The sequence below is a fragment of the Lepidochelys kempii genome, chromosome 2 (assembly GCF_965140285.1).
Source record: "Lepidochelys kempii isolate rLepKem1 chromosome 2, rLepKem1.hap1, whole genome shotgun sequence".
NCBI classification, from domain to species: Eukaryota; Metazoa; Chordata; order Testudines; family Cheloniidae; genus Lepidochelys; species Lepidochelys kempii.
The window spans coordinates 170,241,313-170,261,490 of NC_136381.1; positions in this window are offsets into that span (position 1 = coordinate 170,241,313).

Sequence of the window (20,178 nt, forward strand, 5' to 3'; positions counted from 1 at the left end):
ATACTGGTCTACTCTACATAGTTAGGTCAACATAAGGTAGTTTATGTCGACCTAACTCTGTAAGCATCTACACCAAAATTTAGCTCCTATTGATGTAGCTCGCCTACTGCTCCGACTTAATAACTCCACCTCCGTGAGAGGGGTAGAGCTTAAGGTCAATGCAGTGTCAGTATAGTCACTGCATTGCTTACATCGATTGTTGCTGTCTTTAAGAAACCGTTTCACAATCGGTGCAAATACTTCTGGAGAGGTCATCTAGTCCAACCCCCTGCTCAAAGCAGGACCAATCCCCAATTTTTGCCCCAGATCCCTAAATGGCCCCCTCAAGGATTGAACTCATAACCCTGGGTTTAGCAGGCCAATGCTCAAACCACTGAGCTATTGCTCCCCTCAAAGCAAAAATGCTTCTTCCCTCTACCCTCTAAAGCAGGGGTGGGGAAAATGGCCCACGGGCCGGATCTGGCCCGTTGCTTGATTTCATCCAGCCCGCATCAAGTCTTGATGCCCCCCATGGTGCTGGAGCCACAAGCACCAGCTCACCCACCGTGGGGGGAAAGCCCTGAGTCTCGTCGCCCCCCCTGCAAGGCTGGGGCCATGAGCGCTGGCTCGCCCAACTGCAGGAGGGAAGGCCCCAAGCCTTGGCACCCCCTTGTGGGACAGGAGCTGTGAGCGCCAGCTCTCCTCACTGCGGGGGGAAGCCCTGAGCCTCTGCGAGCCCCCAGGCGAATAAGTTGAACATTTTATATTTCTCTCTCTAATAAAAAAACAAACAAAATTAAGTTGCTTTTTACTTGTGTGTGGCCCGCAATTGATTTTTTTCTGTGGGTCAATCACCCATGATAGAAAAAAGGTTCCCCACCCCTGCTCTAAAGCATTCGACCCTGTAATGCAACTTACAGGGATGACCTGTAAGAAGAGTTTGGTCTTCATGCCCATTTCAGTCCTTCTGTGATGGTCAACATGAATGCCAACTATGATGTGGTTACTTAGACACTGTGAATTGGATTGAAATTGCAAACTCATTTCACATAGTTCAGAAAGCAGTCACCAGGAGGTAACAATTTGTGGTCATTATTGATCTCGTTTGATTTGAACTGGTGACCTAGAAGTGAAAGGGTCTGTGCAACATGACTGATCTTCTGAGCTATCCGTTTCTCCAATTTCCAAGGATTTTAAAAGTTTTGAGGATGCAATCAAACTGCTTATCATAGAAATTGAGCCATTTTTTGAGTAAAACCACATCCTGTCTTCTCCAGTTACTGTATATCTTGTTTTGACCTTGTTCTTTTGATCTTCATATCCTGCCCCTTTCATAAAGGAAACACAAATGAAATGATATATAGGCTTCTTTTTGTTTCTGTGGCTTTCCACCTCAATCATAAATTTGTTTGTCATGACACAATTGCCACATGAATTTTTTTCCCTGGTGTCTGTGACAAAAATTCAGCTGCAAGCTTTCCTCTGGTCCTTTAACTTTAGTGATAACATGCCTCTATAAATTCACCAATTAGTCTGGGTTTGTGGTCATATATGTCATTGCTTAGAGGTCTGTCGTGGTTAGAGAATATGCCGAGAGTTACCGGGGGTTAAACAGTGGAAAGATCTGTTGCAGGGTAGGATGAATTAAGGGTATTCATACAAATGCTTCACTTCTGCACAGAAAGGTTTTCCGCTGTATGTCTGTTGAGATTAAATGGAGTTCTCATGATTTTGTCCATATTTATACTCTGATTTATAACTCTTTCTGACACCTTAATATAAATAACCTTTGACAGCATTAAATTCTACTGCTTGCTTTGCTTCCAAGAATATGTCATTCCCCATAGCATTCAACAACACTAATGGGATTTTAGTGAAAACACTCTAACATTATTCCAAGAACCTCTGCCTTTTAGAGGTGTGTTCTGAGTGGGAACAACACAAAAATGTGTCCATTTCAGAGCAATGCTGCTTCAGCTGTGTCATGATTTGGACCACTTTGTCAGAGAGATCTTTTCATGGTTCATCCTTTTGCTCATCCCCTTGGGAATTTTACTCGGCCTATCAACAAAATAGTAATTCTGTCTTTTCAAATGTCCTCCAAGGGGAAAAAAGAAATTGCTCATACTTCTAAAATGTGGGGCTGTAACAGTCATAATAAACCAGTTCCGCTTTGGAAGGAACAGCACAGCAGATGTTGGAGACATGCCACCAGTCTTTTTTTGTACTTCTGAGCTAACTGGATTGAAATTGAAAAAATTCCTGCCCTTTGCATGGCTTTCCCTTATTGAATTCTCTTTGAGATAAATTAACTATATGTACTATACAGCTACGTGTAAAGGTATTTTTATTGCACTCATCACCATAGTATCTGGATGGAAACTATACGTGATTCCCGAAGTTTGGCTGTATTCTGAAAAGTAACTGTGTGAAACTGACTCCTCCTTGAGCAACAGTTAGATTGTCATTGTCCTATATGTTGACTTCTATGAAAAAAAATCTAATTTTATTACTGTTAGTTAGGGTAGTTTTGAAGTGCTATGGGAGAGTGAGCAGAATTCTTCTGTCTTGAGTATCCTCAGCACCGTTGTTAACTAAGTTCCAGTTTCATGACCACATTACACCCTCTGATAAAGCCATACTACCCTACTGTCTTTGATGGGGCTGCGCGATGTAGAATTTGTCCTGCAGAATTTGTATCCCTCATGCTGGGGTATGATCAAAAAAACAAACAAACCAACCCAACCCCTGACTTGACTTTAAGTTCCATTTTTTGAATTTGCACACTAGCTTGTAAAGCAAACACACTTATTTGTAAATTGAGCAAGTTTGGTATGGACGTCTGTCATAAATATAAAGGGAAGGGTAAACCCCTTTGAAATCCCTCCTGGCCAGGGGAAAGCTCCTCTCACCTGTAAAGGGTTAAGAAGCTAAAGGTAACCTCGCTGGCACCTGACCAAAATGACCAATGAGGAGACAAGATATTTTCAAAAGCTGGGAGGAGGGAGAGAAACAAAGGGTCTGTGTCTGTCTGTATGCTGGTTTCTGCCAGGGATAGACCAGGAATGGAGCCTTAGAACTTTTAGTAAGTAATCTAGCTAGGTATGTGTTAGATTATGATTTCTTTAAATGGCTGAGAAAAGAATTGTGCTGAATAGAATAACTTTCTGTCTGTGTATCTTTTTTGTAACTTAAGGTTTTGCCTAGAGGGGTTCTCTATGTTTTTGAATCTAATTACCCTGTAAGATATCTACCATCCTGATTTTACAGGGGGGATTTCTTTATTTCTATTTACTTCTATTTTTTATTAAAAGTCTTCTTGTAAAACACTGAATGCTTTTTCATTGTTCTCAGATCCAAGGGTTTGGGTCTGTGGTCACCTATGCAAATTGGTGAGGCTTTTTATCCAACATTTCCCAGGAAAGGGGGGGTGCAAGTGTTGGGAGGATTGTTCATTGTTCTTAAGATCCAAGGGTCTGGGTCTGTAGTCACCTAGGCAAATTGGTGAGGCTTTTTACCAAACCTTGTCCAGGAAGTGGGGTGCAAGGTTTTGGGAAGTATTTTGGGGGGAAGGACGCGTCCAAACAGCTCTTCCCCAGTAACCAGTATTAGTTTGGTGGTGGTAGCGGCCAGTCCAAGGATAACGGGTGTAATATTTTGTACCTTGGGGAAGTTTTGACCTAAGCTGGTAAAGATAAGCTTAGGAGGTTTTTCATGCAGGTCCCCACATCTGTACCCTAGAGTTCAGAGTGGGGGAGGAACCTTGACAACGTCATTGCCAGTCAATAAAAGAGAGACCCCATGCTGCCATTTTTACTGAATCATTTTTTAGAGAACCGCACTGTAATTGAATGAAATCATACCACTATTTCAAAGAATTAGTCACAGACTAATGTTCTTGAAGAGCAGGATATTTTATCAGTTTCAATCCTCTGCCAGTTTACAAGTTCACAAAAACAGAATACAGCTCTCACCCAGTAACTTCCAAATCCAGGTTACCCATTCAGCAGGTATATTAAATGCAAATGCTAAAAATACAGTACCTATGTATTGTTCTACTTTCATTTTTGTGGGCTCTGACCTATCATTGGGAAATGTGCCAATGAATAGGAAGAAAAAGCTGAGAAGAAAGAATTGAAAAAAATTAAAACATGAATTACAGGGAGAAGAAAGAAGGGAAGAAGAGAGAGGTATCAAGAATGCAGTGTTCTGGTCCACATTCAGCCGTGTCTATATGCTTTGCTGGAGCTGGGCCTCAGAGAAAGAATGAAATGTGAGGCCTTTGAGAAACAGTAACTTTGCCACTGGAGAAAATCTTGATCCCAGCACTGGGTCTAAGTTGCTCTGCTGGGGACTTGGCACACATATTGAAAGAGCTGGAAAGAATCTTGGCTCAAATGATACAGAGTGATTGTGGGTATACTCGGTGGAAGTCAGTTTCCAGACACACAAGCTATGTCTACAGTAGTACTTTTGTCAGTAAAACTTTTGTCGCTCAGGGGTGTGAAAAAACACACTCCGACTGACACAATTTACACCGACAGAAATGTTGATGTGGACAGCGCTATGTTGGTGGGAGACACTTTTCCAACGACATAGCGACCACTGCTCATTGGGGATGGTTTAATCATTCCAACCAGAAAGTTCTCTCCGGTCGGCATAGAATGACTACACGGGAGACCTTACAGCAGCACAGCTGCATCTGTACAGCTATGCCGCTGTAAGGTCTCTAGTGTAGATATACCCACTGCCATACTGTGAATCAGACCAGCAGTCCATGTGGTATAGAAGTCTGTGCCTCTGTGGCCAGTACCAGATGTTTCAGAGGGATGTGAAAGAAATCCCCTTAAAGGAATAACCTCTCCAAATAGGAAATATTTTCTTAACCTCCATGAGTTGGTGCTTGGCTTATGTCCTGCAGAATGGGGGTTTACATCCATTCGAAAATAAAAACCTGTATCATATTTAGTGTAACTGTGGATGTTCTCAATCCATATGTAAAGGTAAGCAGGGGAATGATCCCGCTATTGTGGGGAACTTTCCTGGCTTATACACTACCCCCGTGAAGTGGGCTAGCGAAAGGATCTGAGTCCCCAGTCCCACTTCCTTTACCCAGAGGCCTGCCTGACCTCAAGGGCTCCCCTTCCACTCTCCTGTGTGGCACAGTCCTCGTAACCCCAACAAGGCTGGGCCCAGGATTCCTGGGGGGCTCGACCCCCAACCCTGCTGTGGTCACCTCGGACAAGGGCTAGGGTGTCCCCACTCCGGGGTACTCTCTCTGCACTGGATGTTTCCCTGACCCACTGACCATTACGTACATACAGTTCAAAGCAAATACACTTTATTAAACAGCAATCAATTTTTAAAAATAAGGGAAAAAATGGGAAAGGTTAAAGGAAAACATGTCACCCCGCTCTGTGGCATGGCGATGTCACAACCAGCGTCTCTGGAAGGTAAGGGAAATTCAGTCTGTTCCTCAAAAGTCCCAGACCTCCTTCTCAGGCCTTGGCTGTGCTGCAGGGATGCAGCGGGTTGGACACTTTCTCTGGCGGTGGCCACGTGCTGTCAGGCTCTAGGTGGCAGGACCCTTCTTCCCAGCATCACCCCTACCCCGTCGGGGTTACGATCCCCCTCCAAGTCTGGCCTGCAAGGTATCTTGGCTGGGGGCATTTCCCTGCACTGGGCCCGCTGCCCAGGGTCCCCCTCACTCTCCCCAACTGCTCACCACACCCAGCTCTGGACTGCTCCAGCTCCACCACTCTGCCTCAGCACAGCTGCTGCTGCTGCTCTGCCTCCAGCTCCCTGGGCTGCTTCTCTGGCCCCTCTGGCTCTGGTTGCTGCAGCTCTGCTCCCAGCACAGGTCTGCTCTGTGGGCTGCTTCTGTGACTCTGTTCCCAGCACTGAACTGCTTCCTGGGCTGCTTTTCTGGCCCCTGTGACTGGGACAGCTCTGCTCCCCAGCTCAGCGTGGGCCCCTGCTTTCTCCTTAGCTCAGCCCCACTTTGTCTGACCCATGCAATTCCGGCTCACATGGAGGAGGGGACCCCCCTGGCCTCCTGACGCTCTGATTAGCCTGCCCGCCCTGTCAATCAGGCTGACCTGGAGCATTGGCCTCTCTCCATTGTTCCTGGGGACTGTCAGTCTCAGGGTCCTGATTTCCCATTGACCCTTCCCCTCTCTTTTGGTACTGGGAGCTAGCCAACCAAAAAAACCCCACTGAGTTTTAGTAAGGGAACAACAGTCCCCTTACACATATGTAAAGGTATCATCTTTTTTTTTGAATTCTACTAAGCTCTTGGTGTCAGTATGATAACCTTGTGACAGTGAGTTCCACAGATTAATTATGAGATGTGCAAAAGAGTATTTATTTTTATCAGTTTTAAATTTGTTGCCTTTAAATTCAATTAAATATACTCATGTTCTGTTCACACAGAAAAACACTGTCAGTGCAGACTTTCGTCTGCTGTCATGTTGTCCATTCTTTTAGTTTTGTCAGCCCCCTCAGAAGATCCTCTTGGCGTTCTTTCATCTGAATTTGGCTAAATAATGTTGAATTATCTGTAAATTTTGCCATTTCATTGTTCATTCCCTTTCTCAGACTAGTAACTACAGCCCAGATTCTGACATCCTCATCTCACATACAGTAGTATCTTATTCTTTGAGTGGTCTCCATGAAATCAGTAAGACTTTTCAAAGAATAAAGTACTCCTCTGTGAATACACATTAGACTTAGTCTCTAACCCAGTACGGCTGGAGTATATTCCATGGATTTTTGGATAGCCTTCATGCTGGGAAGACAGGAGGAGCTGTGTAGCTGTGGGTCCTGCCAGCTACTGGCCTGTTTGTACTGCTGTGCAGCGAGCTTATTCAAGGAGAATGGGGCTGAGTTTGTCTCCTAAAAATCCATATAAATGTCTGTTTTTGGATTTTGTTTTCCTACATTTTACTGGTTAAAGGCATTCAGACTTACCCTGCAAAATTCAAAATGGGAAGTGCTTTGTGTGGGTTTTTGCATATTTGTTCAAGTAGTGCACTGATGTCAGTATCTTTACCATTCAAAGTTAATTCCAGATGTGTGCCCTTGTTTTTTCCCCCTCTAAATTATGAAATAACATTATTCTTTCCCATTAGTCTTTGGTGATTACATTTTTTAAAATGCCTTTAAATTAGAAACATAATGTGAGACATGCATCAGCCTATGTTAGGAAGGGAGCCGTGTACTGGAAACTTTGACCCTGCAGGAAGCGTGTTAGCTTCAACCAGGACTTCACCTTGTTTGACCCTCTTTTCATCAACTTCCTGCCTGTCAGATGCTGTAAACTCAGTTTCCCCAGCTGTTTCATAGCTTAGTGTGTTTTCTATTTCTTAGTCTTTTGTAGATTTGCTAGCACTTCAGGAATGTGAAAAGAGTAAATACACTCATTTTTCCCCTTTTGCAAAACAAAAAAAGGGAGAGTTAGGGTTTAAGTTAGAGAAACTCTTTGCAGTTCTCTAACGGCACTTCTCTAACAGCTCTTTGTCCATTATTCTCCTTCCTTGATTGAGCAGCACATATTAATGCAAGTTGAATGGTAGCTAAAACATTCTAGCATTTTCCTATATCAAGTTTCCACAGGCAAAGGTTCGTTTTTTTTTATAGAAGTCTTTTCTGATAGATCTCCAAAAGGTGTGTCGCTTTGATTGCACCTTAGCAAGATCCTGAAGAATTTTACTTGGCTCTTCCTGTGCTCTAGTCCATATTTTTGTCTCATATTTTTATTCGACTTTTGCAGTGGGACAGAGGGATCTTGTGTGTTGTTTTAAACAGAATACAGCAAATCTTGTCACAACAGCGATATAGGCACAAGCAGGAGCTGAACATATGAAGAATGTTAATTTTTGTGCACTGTACATCTTTAACAAATTAGAGAGAGGTCAATTTGGAAACATTATTGTTGTTATATAAAGGCCCCATGGAGCTAAATTCTGTACAGACATATAGTAACACAACAGTGGCTGCAACAATCAGCCTACAATTTAATAAGAGACAAAGGGCATGAGAGAGTTTATTAAACAGGAGGGGTTCTGGGTTGGAGGGTAGTTTTGTTTTTTGTTTAAAAATCAGTGTAACTTTTAGATGGGATAGAGGCTTCCATAATGGTGGTGGAGTTTTGTTTCTTTAATTGAACAAATGACGTTTAAACTATGCTTGGTTAAACTCTGTATACAAATAAATAAATGAATAGTGGGCCAGATCCTCAGCTGCTGTAAATCTGTTGAAGTGGGGTTTAGATTTACCCCCATCCGAGGATCTGAGACTCTAAGTGTATCAGTGTCTGGTGTTGTGTGCTGTGTCGTTAACACAGGCATGTAAGTTTTTGATGTTTTTTCCTCCATCCATTACGTACCACTACCCAGCCAAGTATGAGACATACCTGTCCTTCCAATACCTAACCCCTGAATTATAGTTCAGAAATTGCTTACTTGTTGATGTAAAACATATAGCCCAGATTGGCATAACAGATAAAAAATAATAAAACTTTCCATTTTACTAATTCCTTTCATCTTAAGAAGTTGGACATTGACTTGAACATGAACAGTGTTGGCTCCACAGTGAGTCAGGGACACACCAAGAAACAGAACCTGTGTTTCCTGACACTCACAGTGTGTCTACACTGCAAATTAAGTTGTAACTATAATGCGGTAGGCATACCTCCACTACCTTTAATTTAGCTAGTATGGGACAGTAGTGAAGACATGATGGAGTAGCCCTAAGAATGGGATTAGCCCATCAGAGACTCTGTATGTACTTGGGTTGCTAGCCTGTGCTGAAGTCTGTGCTGCCACATCTTTACTAGCTATGTTAAATCTAGCACAGGTATGTCTGTCCAGGCTACAATCACATTTATGCTGTAGACACCCTCAGTCTGCTGCTCTAACTAGTTTACACCATAGTCACATTTTAACAACCTAAACTTATATTGGGTACTTCATTAATCTCAATAGCTTTAGCATCTTGATGGGCAAATAAATTTATCAATGGAGCCATTTCAAATCAGCCCCGAGAACACCGCTATCTTTAAGACCAGAGGTCCTCAGGATTCAGCCACACCAATAAGCCAATTTTATTAGCACTCAGAGCCTGATGAGTAAAGATATTTAATCCACAGAGGCATAGTTCAGTGGAGTTGCACCGGGGGAGGGTTTGGCCCACTGTGTGGTAAATGTTGCCTCCTAAATTTTCTTTCTTTTGCCTCCATATCCTTTGAGGATATGTTTCAGACATTCTTGCTCAATCTTGCTGGCAGTGGCTTGTTCCGTGTCAGAGAAACAAGGCATTATGAATTCCACTTGAAGAGCTAGGTAATAAAAGTAGAAGTTTGGCAAGGCCAGGAAAGGAACCATTCCGAAGACTTTCATGTTAGTAGTAGGGAAAACATTTGTACATGCTCATCATGTAAAGAAAAAATTATACTGGTGACATTTAACATGAACTTCCATTCAAGTCAATGGAATCTGTCTGTCCATTAACATCAATGTCATTTAGATCAGGCTGAGATGGAGGAAAATTTGTAAAAATTCATGCATGTGACTTAGGAGCAGGCTGGCCAGAGTGAATTTCATAATTATTACAGACTGAATTACTGACTTCAGGAGAGCTTAAAATTAGGCATTTGCCTAAGTAACTAACTGAATCAGGGCCTCAAGAGGAAGCTACTTTGCGGCTGAATCTAGCTGTACAGATTCTCATGCATGATACTCTGATGCTTTTTTTACATTACTTGTGTCATTTGTTTAGCAGTAGCACCAAACTCACATGTAGGTTTTCAGTGATGTTACCTGACATTGCAGCTTAGGAACTATTATTATCATTATTAAAGCTAGCATTTCTAACAGGATTATGAGAGAGAATCAATTTGATTTTTTTTTTTTAAAGAAAGGTCCTGGTACTGTTTCAAAGCATTTCAAAATAGTAAGTGTGGGTTATTTTATATGTCACAAATAACTTCTAGCAGTAGGGTAAGGGTTATGGCTATATGCTAGTGTTAAACAAAACAAATAAAAAACAGCTTTTCAGATGGGAAGTAGCTTAAGAACCAATTTGCAAACCTTTGTTCCTGTGAGATGATCCAATGGTAGTCAGGAGAGCTGCTTTCAATTCCCTGCTCTGCCACAGAATTCCTGACTTTGGAAAAGGCCTGCGGATTAGTCTTTCTGTCTCATGGTATGTCCGCCCTGCAATAAAAGACCCATGGCACGGCCAAGGCTGGCCTGGGCTGGCTCCCAAGGCTCAGCCTGAGGGGCTATAAAATAGCATTGTAGACAGTGAGGGTTGGGCTGAAGCCCAGGCTCTGACACCTTGCAAGGTGGGAGGGTCCAGAAGCCCAAGCCCCAACATCTACATTTCAATTTTATAGCCTTTTGACCCTAAGTCAGTTCTCCTAGGCTTTGAGTCTCAGGGCCATGGTTTTTTGTTTGTTTGTTTGTTTTTCCAAATTACAGTGTAAATATACCCTCCATTCCCCATCTGGAAAATGGGGATAATGGTACTTCCCAATCTCATAGGAGTTGTGAGGATCAGTACATTAAGAATTGTGAGGTGCGCAGATATTAGGGTAATGGAGGCCCTATAACAATCTTAGGTAGATGGATAAGTAGTTCTGTGGAAGCCCATGAGAATATCCATGTAGATATACACTTAACACTTGAGTTAAGGTACGTGGGAATTGTATGGTTGCATGTATTGTTAATGTTAGATGTTTAAACTCTGAGATATAGCTTCAACAGCCCCCTTCTCTGCAATCTGTTAAGTTTACGGCCTGCTCATTTAAAGGTACTCAATGTTTTAAAAAAATGTTCACAAATGACGATGGGAAAATACTTTTGCTTGTATTTTTAATTATTTTTATTTACTTTATATGGTTTACAAGATGTACCAGTGTTATTAGTTTCCATGGATGAGTTCTAACAATTTTAATTGCAAAATAAAAAGATTGTAATGAAATTAATGCAACCTAGGACATTTGTAATATTTTACTGTTTACTCGGGACTTTGGCCCTTTTCATCATGAACAGACAATGGCTATTGCTTCAAGCTGGCATGACACAGTGCTTATCTTAGGACCAGATTGTGCCATGGCAATATGTTTGAGTCATAACTGCAAAGAGCAAGGTGTGGTTGACAAGTTGCCTAAAGGAATTGGAATTTGGCTTTTTACACACAGAGGGATTCTGGGATACAGTCTACTAGCTCTGTAATCGTTAGGTGACACAGACCCTTTAGAAAGCCAGCTTATCTGGGTCCTTTAAGATTCCCCCATAAAAAGGGGAATCCTCAAATGGTTTGGGGCTGGAATAATAATAATACCTAGCTTTTAAATAGTACCTTTCATCAGTAGATCTCAAAGTACTTTACAAAAGACATAACAGTACTATTGTCCCTATTTTACAGGTGGGAAAACTGAGGTACAAAGATGTGAAATGACTTGTCCCAGCTCACCCAGCCAGGACGTGACCTAGTCAGAAATAGGCTCGCCCAAATCACTGAACAGTGCTCCATCCACTGAGCCACGCTGCCATCTGTGTTGTTGTAGTTCTGCAAGGTAGGGGACACTTCTCAGGGGAAAGGGGGCATGGCCAGAATATTCCTGTTCCCTGGCAATCCATAGAGGCTGAAACGGATTTTTGGGGTGTGCCAGCTGGATATAATTTAAAACACCTCTGAGGCTGCTCCAAGTTTTGCCTGCCCCCACTTGACAGGGAGAATACAAAGGTGGGTTAGATCTCTCTTTGTAACCTACCTCCTTATCTACATTAAGTATGTTTCAGTAGAAATGTCAGCTGCAAAAGAATAATATAAAAATGCAAAAGAGAAGTTGGTCTGTTATTGTAGGGAGACAACACTAAGGCACTTTAACTGGCTAGAGCATACCATATACAATTTGTTTTTTTCTACTTTTTTTTTTATCAAAAAGGGTTGATTTGATGCAGCGCATTGATTATGGAGTGGTTAATGCTCTCACAGGTAAAACTGGATGTGGCTTGAGGGTACTGCTAAGAGGATTCTCAGGAAAGAAAAATAGTGCTTTATTGGTTTGCAGTGTTGCCAAGAGGCTATAATAGAGTCCTTATCCAGTCAAAGTTAGGATTCAGAAATGAGCTACATACTTGACAAACATTTTTTGAAAGGGTGTTAAGTTCAAGTTTGGATAGTTCAAAGCTTGTACAGCTCTGGTTTAAAGAACATTCATTCAAGGTCACTCAGTTTCCTTCAGGCAATCAGACCATTTTCAGGTTTAATCGTCTCTCACATCTTCGTTAAACTTGAAAAATGTTCTAACAGCTATAAAACAGGATGAGGGGTGTGTTTTGGGGTTTTTTGTTTTTGCATGTGTTTTCCAAAATAATTCAGTATGGAAGGAACAATATGTTGACTGTTATCTCTGAGGCCAATTTTATATTTAGACTCTCTGTGAATTAATTTGAGGGAGGAGAGGAAATCTTGCAACATCCCAGTGTGTCCCCTGCAAGACTGAAAAGTTCTTGCCTCAGAGTTTTCTTCAATATTAGCAACCTTGAGTTTTATTTTTCGTGTCTATTTTTCTTCTTACTGGGAAAGAAAATAAAACATCTTTACTCTGACTTCAAACATAAATTTGGAGTGAAGAAATTGCTGTAAAAATACTTAACGTGCAAATACTTATGCTGTTGACTACAAGGGCTATCATGCATAAAATTTTATGAATTTCAGTGGCCAGAAAGAACTGGGAATTAACAGATAATATTTAAAAGTTTACTTTCCTATGCAGTGCATATATAGGTGCTTATCTTATGGGTATTAGAGTTACATATATATACCATCTGTGATCGTTAAGTTTGATGAAGTATTTGCATCACAGCCTATTCGTTTCAGCACTCATAACATTATGAAATATTCCTCTATAAGGCTCTCAAACTACTTTGCCTTGTTTCTGCCAGAAAGGATTTTTGGAAACTTTGGGTAAAAATGGTTTAACCATTTTAGAGTGTGAAGAGAGTGGAAAAAAAACACAATATCCCCATTATTATAATAAAAAAATCTTGTAACCTTTATTTGAACCACTTTGCAGTGGCAACTGCTGGGGTTGAAAGGTGGAACTTGGCAGGGACAAAGATTTTGATTGAATAGAAATGTCTTTGGGCTAGATCCTCAGCTGGTCTAAACTGGAGTAGGACTTCAGTGGAGCTGTACCAGTTTACAACAGGTGAGAATCTGACTCAGTGAGTATTTTGGTGAAAATTGGCTGAGGCTTAGTCAAATTATGAGGCCTTAAAACCACACATTGCAAGTGAAATTAATTTTTAGTAATGATAGTTGCTAGAAATACCATTTACCTCCCAATGTTTGGAAGGTGATATGTTTCACTGACAAATGTGCGGGGATCTGGGATAGGGTTCACCCCATATCAGTCCTGAAGAGTTGGCCCCAAAGGGGCCAACTGACCTTCACAGTTGTACCTGATGAGAGACCCGGGAATTTTTAAATACAGATTGCTGCTGGAGCCCAGCTCGGGGAAAAACTGTGAAAGGATTATAAAGAGGGGAAGTTTGTAGTAGCAGAGGCTTCAGGGAGAGACTCTGCAGTCTAGGAGCTGAGGTGGGGAGGAGGAAATCTGGGAGGGGGAGAATAAGGCCTGGGATCTGAGCCCTGAAAGAAGGGTCAAGCCCAGAGGAGTCATGGGGAAAGAAAGCCTTAGATGGTAGCATAGGAAGAAACCCAGGGAAACAGCAGCAAGGAGAGGGAGACAGTGTAGACCTTGGCTTCTGGTTATAGGGTCCCTGGGCTCGAACCCATTGTATATAGTTTTCCCTTATCAGCCACTGGGAAGTGGCTCAGGACTGTTGGAAGTGCAATCTGGACAGCTGGTCTGGTCAGACTTTGATACCCCAGGAGGGCTATATTGTGACCTAGTTAGGGGGCTGAGTCTTGAAGAGAGAGCACTGAAGTGATGGAATCAGAGGGGTAGCCATGGTAGTCTGTATCCACAAAAACAATGAGGAATCCGGTGGCGCCTTAAAGACTAACAGATTTATTTGGGCATAAACTGATGTGATGGGCATAATTTGATGTGATGGAGTGACATCGGTAGGTGGCACTAGCTGGGAAGAAAGCTACTATGCCACTCCTGGCAAGGAGGAGGTGCTCTTGCGGTGAAGGTAGCCTATTTCAGGATCCCTTAACTGTATGGGAATGTGCCCATCATTTAAGATGTGCACTGAATAGAAAGCCCTGTCTCATTTATTGTAGTACAGGGATTTTATGTTCCTGCCTTGTTCTCCGTCCAGTAAAGTCCATATTGATAGTGACTCGGCCAAATGAAATCTTCTAAGGTATGGGTTCTCAACCTGAGGGTCACAATCCTCCTCCCTTTATTTGTGACTACATGGTAGGTGTCTGGCAATATTTTTCTGTTGTAACAGATGGCCAGAGTACAGAAAAGGAGTGCAGAGCCTGCAGAGACCTTATTCAGGCAAGATGCATTGGCTTGGACAGCTAACAACTATACTTTTACTGTGGAAAGTTTTTAATAATACTGAAAAATGGAAAGGGTGCGTCTACACAGCCTGCGGCAGTGAGCCTCCAAGTTTGGGTCAACAGACTCGGGCTCACACTAAAAATAGTTGTATAGACGTCCTCTCTTGGAGGAGAGAGGGGTGAGCTTCAGAGCCTGAGTGACAATTTTTCAGTGGTGTGCTCACTCAGTCAGGCAGGGTTCTACAGATTCCTTAGGCTGGGTTAGGTTGTGCCATGCTTACTTACATTGAAAAGTAAATTATTATTACATAAGTAGACATATTGAAGATAGTGGGTATAAATCGGTTTCTGGTGGCTGAAGTGTACTGTAATCTACTTTGTGGGTAAAGTACCCAGTGAGGGTGACAGAATCTCACATTTGATGAGCATTCGGTGAGTCAAGTACTCCACACACTCTGTCAAGTAGACAGTGAATGCGGCATAGCTCCGTAGGTGCCTGAGCTTCATTGACTGTGCCTCTTGCAAGAGTCAGGAGATTCCAATGACTTTTAGGCAAACAGTTTCAGATTAGGTGTGTGTGTTTGTTAAAGAAAAATAAAAAAAAACTAGGAAATTTCATTAAAATATAAGTACAATAATGGAGCTACAACTTTTAACATTTTAAAAATGTTAATGCCAGCATTAAGGTTGCATTAGCACTTGGGTCAAAAATAAAAGACAACTCAATTTCAGTTTGTTTTACTTTTTGAGGTTAAATAATTCCTATTAATTCTGGTAGTGAATTATGCAAAACTCAAAGTGGTTTACAAGAAATCAAATTTTTATAACAAGTGAGCTGTAAATTTATGTGCTGTCTTTAATAGTATCTGGATAAAGCTGACATTTCTCCAATAACTATGTTTTTCATGTTCTCTTGTTTTTTTATATGTGACTGTGTACTTATTCCAAAGATGTTCCTTTTGAATTTGAAAGGATAGTTCAGATTTAGATGGAAGAGTCTAGTAAATAACTTTTTAAAAGTGGGATAACGCTTTCTAGAGCTATGTGACACAACCTGACCTTGAAAGCCATCTGAAATAATTATTTGCACTTAATTTTCTTATATACTTATGTCCGTTGAAGATTAGGTTGCATAGAATTTAAATAATGTAAAAATATTGTTTTAAGGAGCAGCATTGATTGCCCTGTGGAACTGTGACATTCCCCAGGGTACAAGGCTGGCTATAACCTAGTGAGGAGGGCTTTAAACTAGGTTCACTGGGGGAAGGAGACCAAAGCCCTGAGGTAAGTGCTTTATACTGCCTCATACTGAGAAAGTGGGATGATCAGCGAGTTACCTTAAGTGCCTATACACAAATGCAAGAAGCCTAGGAAACAAGCAGGGAGAACAGGAAGTCCTGGCACAGTCAAGGAATTATTATGTGATTGGAATAACAGAGACTTGGTGGGATAACTCACATGACTGGAGTACTGTCATGGGTGGTTATAAACTGTTCAGGAAGAACAGGCAGGGCAGAAAAGGTGGGGGAGTTGCATTGCATGTAAGAGAGCACTATGACTGCTCAGAGCTCCGGTATGAAACTGCAGAAAAATCTGAAAGTCTCTGGATTAAGCTTAGAAGTGTGAGCAACAAGGGTGATGTCGTGGTGGGAGTCTGCTATACACCACCAAACCAGGGGGATGAGGAGGATGAGGTTTTCTTCCGACAACTAATGGAAGTTACTAGCTCACAGGCCCTGGTTCTCATGGGAGACTTCAATCACCCTGATATCTGCTGGGAGAGCAATACAGCAGTGCACAGACAATCAAAGAAGTTTTTGGAAAGTGTAGGGGACAATTTCCTGGTGCAAGTGCTGGAGGAACCAACTAGGGGCAGAGCTCTTGACCTGTTGCTCACAAACCAGGAAGAATTAGTAGGGGAAGCAAAAGTCGATGGGAACCTGGGAGGCAGTGACCATGAGATGGTCGAGTTCAGGATCCTGACACAAGGAAGAAAGGAGAGCAGCAGAATACGGACCCTGGACTTCAGAAAAGCAGACTTTGACTCCTTCAGGGAACTGATGGGCAGGATACCCTGGGAGAATAACTTGAGGGGAAAGGAGTCCAGGAGAGCTGGCTGTATTTTAAAGAATCCTTATTGAGGTTACAGGGACAAACCATCCTGATGTGTAGAAAGAATAGTAAATATGGCAGGCGACCAGCTTGGCTTAACAGTGAAATCCTTGCTGATCTTAAACTCAAAAAAGAGGCTTACGAGAAGTGGAAGATTGGACAAATGACCAGGGAGGCGTATAAAAATATTGCTCGGGGATGCAGGAGTGAAATCAGGAAGGCCAAATCACACTTGGAGTTGCAGCTAGCAAGAGATGTTAAGAGTAACAAGAAGAGTTTCTTCAGGTATGTTAGCAACAAGAAGAAAGTCAAGGAAAGTGTGGGCCCCTTACTGAATGAGGGAGGCAACCTAGTGACAGCGGATGTGGAAAAAGCTAACGTACTCAATGTTTTTTTTTGCCTCTGTCTTCAGGAACAAGGTCAGCTCCCAGACTACGGCACTTGGCAGCACAGCATGGGGAGGAGGGGACCAGCGCTCTGTGGAGAAAGAAGTGGTTCAGGACTATTTAGAAAAGCTGGATAAGCACAAGTCCCTGCGGTCTGATGCACTGCATCCGAGAGTGCTAAAGAAGTTGGCGGATGTGATTGCAGAGCCATTGGCCATTATCTTTGAAAAATTGGAATGCGTCCAGCGGAGGGCAACAAAAATAATTAGGGGACTGTTACACATGACTTATGAGAAGAGGCTGAGGGAACTGGGATTATTTAGTCTGCAGAAGAGAAGAGTCAGGGGGGATTTGATCGCTGATTTCAACTACCTGAAAGGGGGTTCCAAAGAGGATGGAACTAGTCTGTGGTCAGTGGTAGCAGATGACAGAACAAGGAGTAATGGTCTCAAGTTGCAGTGGGGGAGGTTTAGGTTGGATATTAGGAAAAACTTTTTCACTGGGAGGGTGGTGAAGCACTGGATTGCGTTACCTAGAGAGGTGGTGGAATCTCCTTCCTTTGAGGTTTTTAAGGTCGGCTTAACAAAGCCCTCACTGGGATGATTTAGATGGGGATTGGTCCTGCTTTGAGCAAGGGGTTGGACTAGATGACCTCCTGAGGTCCCTTCCAACCCTCATATTCTATGATTCGCCATAGACTTCTTGAGTGATGTTGGGCAAATCACTTGATCTTTCTGTGTTTCAGCTCCTGCATCTGTAAAATGGGGATGATGATACTTCCCTATTTTATGGAGTGAGGGTAACTTTTCTTACATGTTCAGATACTAGGCTTATAGGGCGATAAAAGTACACGTAGATGAAAGGAGCTAGGTGAAATTTTTTAACGAATTTTTTTTTAAAAAAAAACACGCATATTTGGATTGACCAAAACATTTTGTGAATTCGTGTTGATTTCAGCTGTTTTGTTTGAAATGGGGGAAAATATTTAAATGAACCATGTACATTTTTCAGACTAAATTCACACGGGGATTTAGTCATTCTCAGAAGCAGTGGTGGGGAGTGAAACCCATATATATCCAATAGCCTAATGATTAGAGCATTCACCTGGGATGTGGGAGGCCTAGATTCAAATTCTTACTTTGTGGAAGGAATTTCAAGCTAGGTTTCTCCTCTCCCAGGTGAGTCTCTTCCCCCTAGCTTTGGGGTACTCTGGAGTAGGTTTGTCTCAATCTTTCTTGTTGAAGCTTCTTCACATTTCATAAAATACTTGAATAGTCACTGGGCCAGAGAATGAGTGGAAATGACTATATAACCTGGCAGTTAGGACATTCACTTGGGAGAGGGGACATCCAGGTTCCAGTTCCTGACCCAGTGGAGGATTCAAACCTGGGTATCCAACATCCCAGGTGAGTGCTTAACAACTGAGTCCTTGGGTATTAGGGGGAGAGCACATCCCTATTCTCCGTTTTTGTGAATCTAATCCTTCGTTTATTTGAAATAAAAGCAAAAAAAGATTTTTAAAATACATTTTGTTTAACCCAAAATGAAAAATTTTCAACTTTTCTGTTTGCTGAACATTTAAAAAAATGTTGGTTTCTGTTCAATCTGCACTGATTTTTTTTTAGCATTTCAGAACTGCCAGTGAACACTCTCCCTCCGCCCCAGTGAGCTATTCACAGAGCTCTATCGATGGAACTTCAATTCCAAATAACCTGGAAAGGGCTTAAGTCAGACTATACATTCACAATACTCACATTATATACAATAGAACCACATTTAGCACCTGGTCCAGCTCCCATTGCAGTTAAAGGAGTTTTCCTATTTGATTTCAGAGTGGGCTTGATCAGGTCTAAAATAAAATTGGATATAGTGAAGTTCCCTTTGAAGTGAAGTAGGGTGAAAGTCCATAACTGATTTGGTGCCATGCAGTGCAAATGGCAAGTTTTGTGATACTGACTCACTTCTGACAGTAAAATATTTCAATGGGGGTGGGGTGGGGGGGAAGGTAATTCCTTCATTATAAGAATGCTGCAATATAAGACAAATAATTTTAAAAAAAAATTAAGTGTGAAAATAGAAAACATAGGTATGTTTTCTTCTCTCCTTTCCCAAATACCAACTTTTTATTACCATAGTTTACTAGTTAATTATCTGCAAATGCATGTCTGTGTTAAGATGTGAGGACAAAGTTTACTCCTGCTGTAGGTGGGCATGTCTCCCAATGGTATCAATGGGAGTTGGACTGTTTCATGTTGGGGTGGATTTGTCCATTATATCATTTCATGAGTGGTGCAGGTGCAATGACTTCATTTTAATTTTTTTCTGTCAGTTGTTTTATATGCCCCTCCCCTCAATTGTTTAAAAATGTGGACTTATTTTTATTCTGTTATTGACTTGTGTGTATCAGGGAGGGAGAGAGGGAGTCTCTGGAGAGTTATGGATGGGGAGAGGGTTATGACTTGAGGAACCGCAAAGAGCATTTAGGGCCAGATTTGATCCCTTATTCTCGGTAAATAGTGCCTGTGTCACATGCTTATACAGGGGGTGCCAGCTTATAATGCAAGACCCTTGACTAGGTCAGCAGCAGCAAGGATTAAACTTGAGTTCTTGGGATACAAAAATATGAGTGTCCCTTGTGGAGCTAAATGACAACAGGCTTTTTGCTCACTGACAGTAGTATCTTCATGGAACTTTCTGGTTCACCACTAGAAGAGGACAGTGAGCCCTAGTGTATGGCCCTAATTCTGCACCATTTAAGTCAATGGGAACTTTGGCTTCAGTAGGTACAGGATCAGATCTATAGAAATGTGGGTTATGTGACTCCACAAGTGGTCCCAATGTCGTCAATAATGGAATGAATTATCATTCAGCATGAAGCAGTATCACAATCTAGCCCAGGGTAGATTACATAGGGTATTTGATGTTTAAATAAACAAATCCAGCAATATATTGCTTATTGGCAAATCTCTTAACTTGTAAACAATTAAAGCAAAGAGCAGAATAATAAATGTTAGGGCTGGTCTAAACTGAAAACTTATATTGCCATAGCCACATCTCTCAAGGGGATGAAAAATCCACACCTCTGAGAGATGTAGCTATGTTGACCTAACCCCCTGGTGGTAGACAATCCTTCCGTCAACCTGGCTACTGCCTCTTGGAGAGGTGGATTAACTACAGTGATGGGAGAACCCCTCCCATCCCTATGATG